Below are 9945 nucleotides of genomic sequence, written 5' to 3' on the forward strand. Positions count from 1 at the left end.
GTTGTAGTTTTAAGCCATTCAGGTCCTCACTGTTACTTACTTTAAAGCGTCTAAATATGTCAATTCCCTGATGTTCATTTGTTGGTCTGGCAAATAGGAAATTATGTTTGCAAAGAGGCAGATAGCTTAGAACTCGGCATCCTATATATTATTTCCGAGAGTAGTAAGATGCTCATTGAATTTGTAAGCCAATTCAATCCTTCTGATATCCACCAAGTAGATGGAAATAAATTTATTCTATTCTATTCTATATCGTAAGCTCATCAACATATTCAGCATTTATTCACCATCATCAGCACTGAACTTGTTCATCATCTCCTTCCCGTTTACTGCGCCATCAAACAAATTAAAATTGTAGCCAAGTTTAGACTGTCCCTGGGGTTTAGTTAAATTATTTCTGTATACTTTGAAAGCCTTGAAAGCAGCTGGACCACATCCTGTAAGGAACACATTAGGAAGCCTTGTTTTTTTATCATTTTAAGGACGGAAGCGGTTATCCATGGCTTACGTGCACGATTAAGTTTTTTCAGACTTTTATAGAGAAATTGATTTTTTTTATAGCGAGCATAAGATCTCTATAGAACAGTTGTGCGCTACACCAGACGAAAAAGTCGTCTGATGATCAGTCGCAAATTATTGAGTTAATTTCATCTCCGAAAGAGAAGCGTTAATAAAAGTCCGTTGAAATTTTATTTGTCGCAGCACGTTCTCTTTTTGTTTCAGGTGTATAGTCAAAACAAGGCATATGGGTTGGTGGTCACTTACTGACGTGCCAAGAACACTGGAAGAACACGACTCCTAAGTCGGAGCGTTTGTTAGGAATAAATTTATTTCAGTTGCACTTGGAGTAATTCTGGTAGAAATCGAAATTTTATTTGAAACGAAATTTGAATTAAACAGAGCCGATAACTGTGAGCGCTCTGTCGTGTTCTCTGACACATAAATATTTAGGGCGCAGCCCATGACTAATGTGTATTTTTCGTCCCTGTATTATTGTGGAAAAGTTCTAAAGATAGTGAAGTAAGTTGTTACTGTTGGCAACTGGTGGACAGTACACTGCAGAGAACGGAAAACGTTCACGCTTTAAGGAAACTATTTCTATGCCATTAGAACAAAGCACCAACTCTTTCATATATTCACATGTAACCCCAGTTTTAACATAGATGCAGATACCACCACCTCTTCTTTTTTCTCTATTTAGTCTAATTAGATTTTATCCCTAAATATCAATAGCATATGCGTCATTTTGATACCATGCGTCATTTCGATTCAATGTCCAAGGAGTCAGGAATGTCGTTTACTGCTTGCTTTAGGTCCTCATTTTGAATTTATGGAAGCAGCTGTATTTCAATATTCATAATCCTGGAGTATTGTTCAAGCTCTACAATTTCTCTCCTACTCTTTAAATTGTTTCCGCAGCGTGTTCATTGTACCTGCGATAGCGTTCATTTTCACATTTCATGCCCCCCGTTCCCTTTGGAACACCCCACTCCACACCTTTTCTTAAGGTTTCCAATCCTTCATTCATGAAAGCACTCGAATCTAGAAATATATGCTTCCTTAATTCGATCGCAAATGTCCCGAGCCTCGCAACCAGTTCATTAAAATCTTTACCACCTCTTTCATGCTGATGGGCTGCCTTTCTGCAAGGACCCTAGCGACATCGTTTAAGCTACGGGAGTCGCTATCGCTCATTGTCTCATAACAAACACAGCACAAGGGGAATTACTTCTATGGTACAGGACATGTGGGTACAGAGCTCGCGTTACAACACTCAATTCGCTGTAAAGATGGCACTCTTGGCAGCGACAGTAACAGCCCATAAACTGTACAATTTTAGAGAAATGAAATTATAAAATCAACCTGCGAAATTGCAGAATACCTGGACAGCAGTCGTCCCTCTGCCGTCGCCGCCGCTGCCAAAGAGAAACCGTGAAAAAAAGAGCAAACAACCGGTACAGTCACAGCCCCCTATATATATGCTACAGCCCTCCGAGATGAAAGTTGATGGCGTTGACCAAGGAATGAAAAGCTGGCAGCACGTAAAAGTGGATGGCACCCATCGGCGAAGTTTGTCAGTAGAATTCAGCAAGCTCCGGACATAACCTGCAAAATTGCAGCATAGCTGATTAGTAATCTTCTCTCCGCCATCGGCATTCGTTCGGTCGCGACTAGAGTTCTGAATTCGCAACAAGAACTTTAATGGTGACAACGACTATGACGTCGCATTAGCAACTCTCTATTGTGACGACAGACACTTTCTGTCGTGGCGTTGGAAGTTTGCGACTTCCTATCAAAGCGACGTAAGTTCTCATGTCGCAACAGAAGCGCTTTCCATCGTGACGCTTTAAAATTGCTTCAGTGTCACATCCGTGTTGAACTCTGTACTTTTAACTTGTGCGGTATTCAATCCTGAGTTATCTGAATCCCGCAATGTTGATAGCACCGACACTTGCATTAAAGTCGACATGGCCAACTGTCGTAATTTTGCTGTGACGACGAGGTGCCTGAAAAAGCCCTATCCGCTTCCTCTAAACATGCCGTTGATCGAAATCATTGCATCTGCGGCAAGGCCGATCCAAATAGCTCGCAAAGCTTCGGGCGAAAAGGGGTTTAGTACAAATTGCCACACACATCAGCAAGGGTGGTTACGGGAGTAGCCATTCAAGGGCGACTAATTTGAGAGAACCACCATTGGGAAAGAAAAAAAGCGATTTTGAATTCAAGCAAGAAGCAGTTATATTCATTAAATGAAAATAATATTCCTGGTTAATATTACGTATTTGTGCCGAGTTGAGAAATACAAGTTTATTTAATTTTAATATTACTATTACATTTCTTTTCAGCGCCCATCATTACAGGCAGCGTTGACGGCGCCGTCACTCGCAATTAAATGCACCTCTTGAAATGTGCACAAAGGCGCGCACACAATGTTGACCTGTTGAAACACGCCCGCCTCACATGTTGTGCTTTTTTGCTTGTCGAAGTTTGCCTGAATTCGGTGACGGGGGTTGTTTCATCGTTTTTTAACCTGTTCAATCGAAGTAGTAAGTTACAACCACCAGATAATCGCGTAGTTGCTTTCGTGTGACTGCACTGGCCGACGGTCCTGGCATCCGACGATAGGATCAGCACTGTACACCTGAAGCTTTCGTGGGCCTCCAAATAACGTATGTTGTGTGCAGGGGCGCAATTTCAACAATCGTACGGCTGGCTTTTTCCTGCGTCGCTTTCCACACTGAAAGCCCGAAATGCCCATCAAATTGAATGGCAGGGCATTTGAATATATAGGTCTAAAGGCAGGTCAACAAAACAAATTTCGAGCCTTCGAATACAAAATTATGTTCCTTCTGTTGTTAACGGATATGGTGTCACATTATTTTTTCTTCCGCCGAAGTGTTCCCTCCACATACAGATGGCGCTAAGCCGCATGAACGGCCGAAGAACCACCATGTTTTGAACGTATCGGCTCCTATGGAAGCTTGGCTACCTGGTATATTTACTTTGTGTGCGGCAATGGTTGCGTATCCGTTTTCTGTTATTTTGTAAGATGTGACAGGCAGGCTTGTGTACTTGCACGTACTGCTACGCTGACACCTTAGTTAATTGTCCAGAAATGTTGCATAAGCTTTCGTCAAGCGGAAAAGATGTTTTCGGTTGTTGCACAAACTTGTGTGAAAATCTGTTTCACTCGGGTGTCGGTATTCTGGCACAAGTGCCGTCGTGAGAAACCGGCAAGCTTTCTAAATGAGCAATTTTTCGCGCATGTTTATGTAGCTGTTTTGCGCTGAACACAATTAGATGCGCACTCAAAAACGCAAAGAGCGAGAGACAGCTGTACAAATTGGAAGTAACAACCCTATTAGTGTCCCCAGGAGTACTTGTAGATGGTAACAACACTTTTGCTTTTCTAGAGAGGCGACAGTTGATGTGGCAGTGTTAAAGGCTCCCATCATGCAGATGTAAACATCAGCGTAGGACGAGATTTTTAGTGTTGACATTGCCATAATGTACAAGTACAAGCCCGTTTGGCCTGGTGTAGTGGTAAGATGCTTGGTTCAGAATCGCGAAGTTCTGAACCTGTGAGGTTTTACCCGTGAGGTTCTTCTAGCTTTTTACTTTTCTGCACTAACCAATTTGCCTAGGTCTAAATAGTTCTCCGTCTATTCTTAACTAAATATTGATCAAGAACTACATAACGTCAATATACAGGACTTTAGAATACAAACAGACGTCAAACAACAAAACGTAGGAAAATGGGACAGGCTGCAATTTCCTATTGTGCTTTTCAACCGTGAATGCAGGAACTTCCATCACCTTCATGCAGTTTTGACCAACAACAGTTGAGCCTCTCGGCTTGTCGCTTTCTCGTTCATAAAACAGTTGTGTTTATAGCCAAAATTAGGCAAAATAGCAGATATCTAAGTAGAACACATATACAGCACACATACACCTACGATTTTCCTATATATAGGTTGTCTAATCAGGAACTTAGACAGTAAAGTGCTCACAAAGAATGAAATAACTATCCATGAGTAGCATCACAAGAGAAAGATTGAAAGTGCTAAAAAGATGTACGTATTTGAATTAAAGAACCCTTCTGGGAGGCAAGCAATATCAAAAATCGGTTATCCTTCGGAGCGCAATCCTTATAGCAATGTAGGAGGGTTTCAGTGAATGCAGGGCGACGCAAGTGAAGTTTGTTTTATGTATACAATGCCATTATTATAAAAAAGCCTTTTCAAATACGTATTTCATTTCACTTAACTGCTTCATCAGCACAAATAGGTAAGACATCCCTCGTACATCTTAAGAATTATACGATGAGGCACCGGGGTGTATAATGAGGCAATGTGGATGACGAGGCACTGGGGAGTATACATACCCAAGTATTGTCGTAGAATCATCATCATCATCATCATCATCAGCCTGGTTACGCCCACTGCACGGCAAAGGCCTCTCCCATACTTCTCCACCAACCCCGGTCATGTACTAATTGTGGCCATGCCGTCCCTGCAAACTTCTTAATCTCATCCGCCCACCTAACTTTCTGCCGCCCCCTGCTACGCTTCCCTTCCCTTGGGATCCAGTCCGTAACCCTTAATGACCATCGGTTATCTTCCCTCCTCATTACATGTCCTGCCCATGCCCATTTCTTTTTCTTGATTTCAACTAAGATGTCATTACCTCGCGTTTGTTCCCTCACCCAATCTGCTCTTTTCTTATCCCTTAACGTTACACCTATCATTCTTTCCATAGCTCGTTGCGTCGTCCTCAATTTGAGTAGAACCCTTTTCGTAAGCCTCCACGTTTCTGCCCCGTAGGTGAGTACTGGTAAGACACAGCTATTATATACTTTTCTCTTGAGGGATAATGGCAATCTGCTGTTCATGATCTGAGATTGCTTGCCAAACGCACCCCAGCCCATTCATATTCTTCTGATTATTTCAGTCTCATGATCCGGATCCGCAGTCACTACCTGTCCTAAGTAGATGTATTCCCTTACCACTTCCAGTGCCTCACTACCTATCGTACACTGCTGTTCTCTTCCGAGACTGTTAAACATTACTTTAGTTTTCTGCAGATTAATTTTTAGACCCACTCTTCTGCTTTGCCTCTCCAGGTCAGTGAGCATGCATTGCAATTGGTCCCCTGAGTTACTAAGCAAAGCAATATCATCAGCGAATCGCAAGTTACTAAGGTATTATCCATTAACTTTTATCCCCAATTTTTCCCAATCCAGGTCTCTTAATACCTCCTGTAAACACGCTGTGAATAGCATTGGAGAGATTGTATCTCCCTGCCTGACGCCTTTCTTTATTGGGATTTTGTTGCTTGCTTTATGGAGGACTACGGTGGCTGTGGAGCCGCTATAGATACCTTTCAGTATTTTTACATACGGCTCATCTACACCCCTGATTCCGTAATGCCTCCATGACTGCTGAGGTTTCGACAGAATCAAACCCTTTCTCGTAATCAATGAAAGCTCTATATAGGGTTGGTTATATTCCGCACATTTCTCTATCACCTGATTGATAGTGTAAATATGATCTATTGTTGAGTAGCCTTTACGGAATCCTGCCTGGTCCTTTGCTTGACAGAAGTCTAGGGTGTTCGTGATTCTATTTGCGATTACCTTAGTAAATAGTTTGTAGGCAACGGACAGTAAGCTGATCGGTCTATAATTTTTCAAGTCTTTGGCGTCCCCTTTCTTATGGATTAGGATCATGTTAGCGTTATTCCAAGATTCCGGTACGCTCGAGGTCATGAGGCATTGCATATACAGGGTGGCCAGTTTCTCTAGAACAATCTGTCCACCATCCTTCAACAAATCTACTGTTACCTGATCCTCCCCAGCTGCCTCCCCCCTTTGCATATCTCCCAAGGCTTTCTTTACTTCTTCCGGCGTTACCTTTGGTATTTCGAACTCCTCTAGACTATTTTCTCTTTCAATATCGTCGTGGGTGCCACTGGTACTGTATAAATCTCTATAGAACTCCTCAGCCACTTGAACTATCTCATCCATATTAGTAATGATATTGCCGGCTTCGTCTCTTAACGCATACATCTGATTCTTGCCAATTCCTAGTTTCTTCTTCACTGTTTTTAGGCTTCCTCCGTTCCTGAGAGCATGTTCAATTTTATCCATACTATACTTCCTTATGTCAGCTGTCTTACGCTTGTTGATTAACTTCGAAAGTTCTGCCAGTTCTATTCTAGCTGTAGGGTTAGAAGCTTTCATACATTGACGTTTCTTGATCAGATCTTTCGTCTCCTGCGATAGTTTGCTGGTATCTTGCCTTACGGAGTTACCACCGACTTCCATTGCACACTCCTTAATAATGCCCACAAGATTGTCGTTCATTGCTTCAACACTAAGGTCCTCTTCCTGAATTAAAGCCGAATACCTGTTCTGTAGCTTGATCTGGAATTCCTCTATTTTTCCTCTGACTGCTAACTCATTAATCGGCTTCTTATGTACCAGTTTCTTCCATTCCCTCCTCAGGTCTAGGCTAATTCGAGCTCTTACCATCCTGTGGTCACTGCAGCACACCTTGCCGAGCACGTCCACATCTTGTATGATGCCAGGGGTAGCGCAGAGTATGTGGTCTATTTCATTTCTAGTCTCGCAGTTCGGGCTCCTCCACGTCCACTTTCGGCTATCCCGCTTGCGGAAGAAGGTATTCATTATCCCCATATTATTCTGTTCCGCAAACTCTACTAATAACTCTCCCCTGCTATTCCTAGTGCCTATGCCATATTCCCCCACTGCCTTGTCTCCAACCTGCTTCTTGCCTACCTTGGCATTAAAGTCGCCCATTAGTATAGTGTATTTAGTTTTCACTTTACCCATCGCCGACTCCACGTCTTCATAGAAGCTTTCGACTTCCTGGTCATCATGACTGGATGTAGGGGCGTAGACCTGTACAAGCTTCATTTTGTACCTCTTATTAAGTTTTACAACATGACCTGCCACCCTCTCGTTAATGCTATAGAATTCCTGTATGTTACCAGCTATATTCTTATTAATCAGGAATCCGACTCCTAGTTCTCTTTTCTCCGCTAAGCCCCGGTAGCACAGGACGTGCCCGCTTTTTAGCACTGTATATGCTTCTTTTGGCCTCCTAACTTCACTGAGCCCTATTATATCCCAATTACTGCCCTCTAATTCCTCCAATAGCACTGCTAGACTCGCCTCACTAGATAACGTTCTAGCGTTAAACGTTGCCAGGTTCATATTCCAATGGCGGCCTGTCCGGAGCCAGTGATTCTTAGCACCCTTTGCTGCGTCGCAGGTCTGACCACCGCCATGGTCAGTTGCTTCGCAGCTGCTGGAGACTGAGGGCCGGGGTTTGATTGATGTGTTCATATAGGAGGTTTAGGCCAAGTACTGCACCGGGGTGGCCAATCCTGCTCTGGTGAGGGAGTGTGTTACCGGTTCTGGTCACCGGGATCAGGCCACACTCCATGCGTGTTTGTGCAATTTTATCATCACGCGAATTTTTTTAATCCGGTGGAAAATTGCCGGCACCGGGATTCGAACCACGGACCTCTTGCACGCGAGGCGGGCGTTCTACCTCTACGCCACCGCTGCACCTCGCAGAATGTGGTGTGACAACTTTTACTAACCAATGACGGTACGCAGAACAAACACGCACCTCTCCGTACTTCCAGGGAGCACACTGCTTCCCTGTAGACAAGGCGACCGTGCGTTAGTCGACTTCCTCCTGTGTAGTAATTATCGTGAGGTCGGCCGGAAACTACAAGCGGTCGCACAAAACACAGGCCACAGAAAATTGATTCCACACAAGCTCCCTCTGAAACCTGTCCGTTGTTCAGCGGAAAAGTTCTAAGTTCCCTGGGTCGAGACCACATGGACAGTTCGCATTTCTTTGAGCCTCGCGGTTCTGGCGGGCAGCACCCTCACGGGACCGCCACTACGGGAGAGCGTATGGAAAGGATAGGAGATATTCAAGCGCTTGAAAGGCCGACAAAGAGGACGATGCCAACGTAGACATGGCAGACGTGGGTCAAAGTGTAGTATCTGTTCTTACCAGCTTAATACCTGATAGAGGTTCTATTTGAAAGTAAGATATGAAACTTACTTTTTCCAAATTGGCGTAGTGGTCAAATCCTGTTTGACCTCCGCTGTGCGTCGGCCCGGTACTGCAGTACCTTCTGGATTGTCCTATGACTGTGGGAAAATTCTCGATCTACACGGCTCGATAGACAAACGCAATTTTTTCCAGGAGCTAGCTATATGCTGCTTCGCTCAGAAAGTGCCAGGAACATGCCTAGTCAGGACTTTGTAACATTCATTGCAACCTCCAGCACGTTAAAACTTTATCAAAAAGCAATTATTCACTGGGTGACGGAGTAGTTGAAAAAGTGACCACAAGATTTACCGAACATGCCAATTTACAAAAGGAGCACTATTGTCAGGGTAAGCGCTAGCACGAAGAGGGAGATTTAAATATTCTCCGAACGCTAAAGTTCACTCATTTCATTACAATACAGATGGTGGGTCTCTTTCGAATATTATTTTCCAATGAAATGTTGCATAGTTTCAGTGAGCCTGCTGGAAATGGCATACAATACACATATGCAAAGATCTGGGAAAGCGCAAGGCCATTTTACTTACATTGTCAGCACTTATCGAGATTTACAAATGGAATAATACCAAGGACTTCAGCAACAATATTACTAAAGTCCTTGTTGTATGGTTGTTTTGCAAACACACGCATTTAAAAACACAAAACAACCTTCCATTGGAGCATGAAATATGAAGGAATTGAGTTTATTGTGCTATCTGCTCATTGGCCAAATCAATGGGAATGTTTCTAAGCTTCGCAATTATGAAAAAAGCTTGGCTATACCGGCAGCACCAATGCCTGTCATATTTCTTACAGCCCAACATAGCATCAATCTAACATAGGCAAGGCCACAGAACGGATATGTGCGTTAAAGCTACGCTTAACATACAGCCTGAATAATCGCACGAATGATGAGTCAAAGTTGCCAAAGAATTCAAATAACTTTTTTTGTAAATAAAACTACTAACACACCACTACATATCTGAAACCTTTCTAACCCTTTGTGGTTGTCTCCTATCACACATTGGTAACTTCATGACGGAGGGAGCACCTTTGGAAAATTTAGCGTGTTAACCTTGAACTCAGATTTGGTGTCTGTAATTAGGAGGTAAGGTAAAAATACTAACAAATACATGCTGCAGTGAAACTTCGTTATAACGAAATGGGCTATAACGAATTCTCGAACATAATAGAATTAAATTGTCTAAAAACTTTTTGTATATATCCAGGTTTCAAACCTTGTTTCTACGAAGTAGTTAACCTGCCGAGAGATATACCAAACTTAATTGCTCTTCGAAACAAGAAATGCCTGACTGCTACAATTTAATACTTCGCTTTCGACGGGGTAGAG

General features: G+C 43.0%; 1 non-coding gene across 1 annotated transcript; it reads left to right on the forward strand.

Annotated features, from left to right (window-relative positions):
• Nucleotides 1–8503: 8503 nt before the first annotated feature.
• LOC126520269 (U2 spliceosomal RNA) lies at nt 8504–8698 on the forward strand. Its single transcript, XR_007596967.1, has one exon. It is a non-coding gene; the product is annotated as a U2 spliceosomal RNA (small nuclear RNA).
• Nucleotides 8699–9945: the final 1247 nt, after the last annotated feature.

Source organism: Dermacentor andersoni, chromosome 5, assembly GCF_023375885.2.
Source record: "Dermacentor andersoni chromosome 5, qqDerAnde1_hic_scaffold, whole genome shotgun sequence".
Classification (NCBI taxonomy): Eukaryota; Metazoa; Arthropoda; class Arachnida; order Ixodida; family Ixodidae; genus Dermacentor; species Dermacentor andersoni.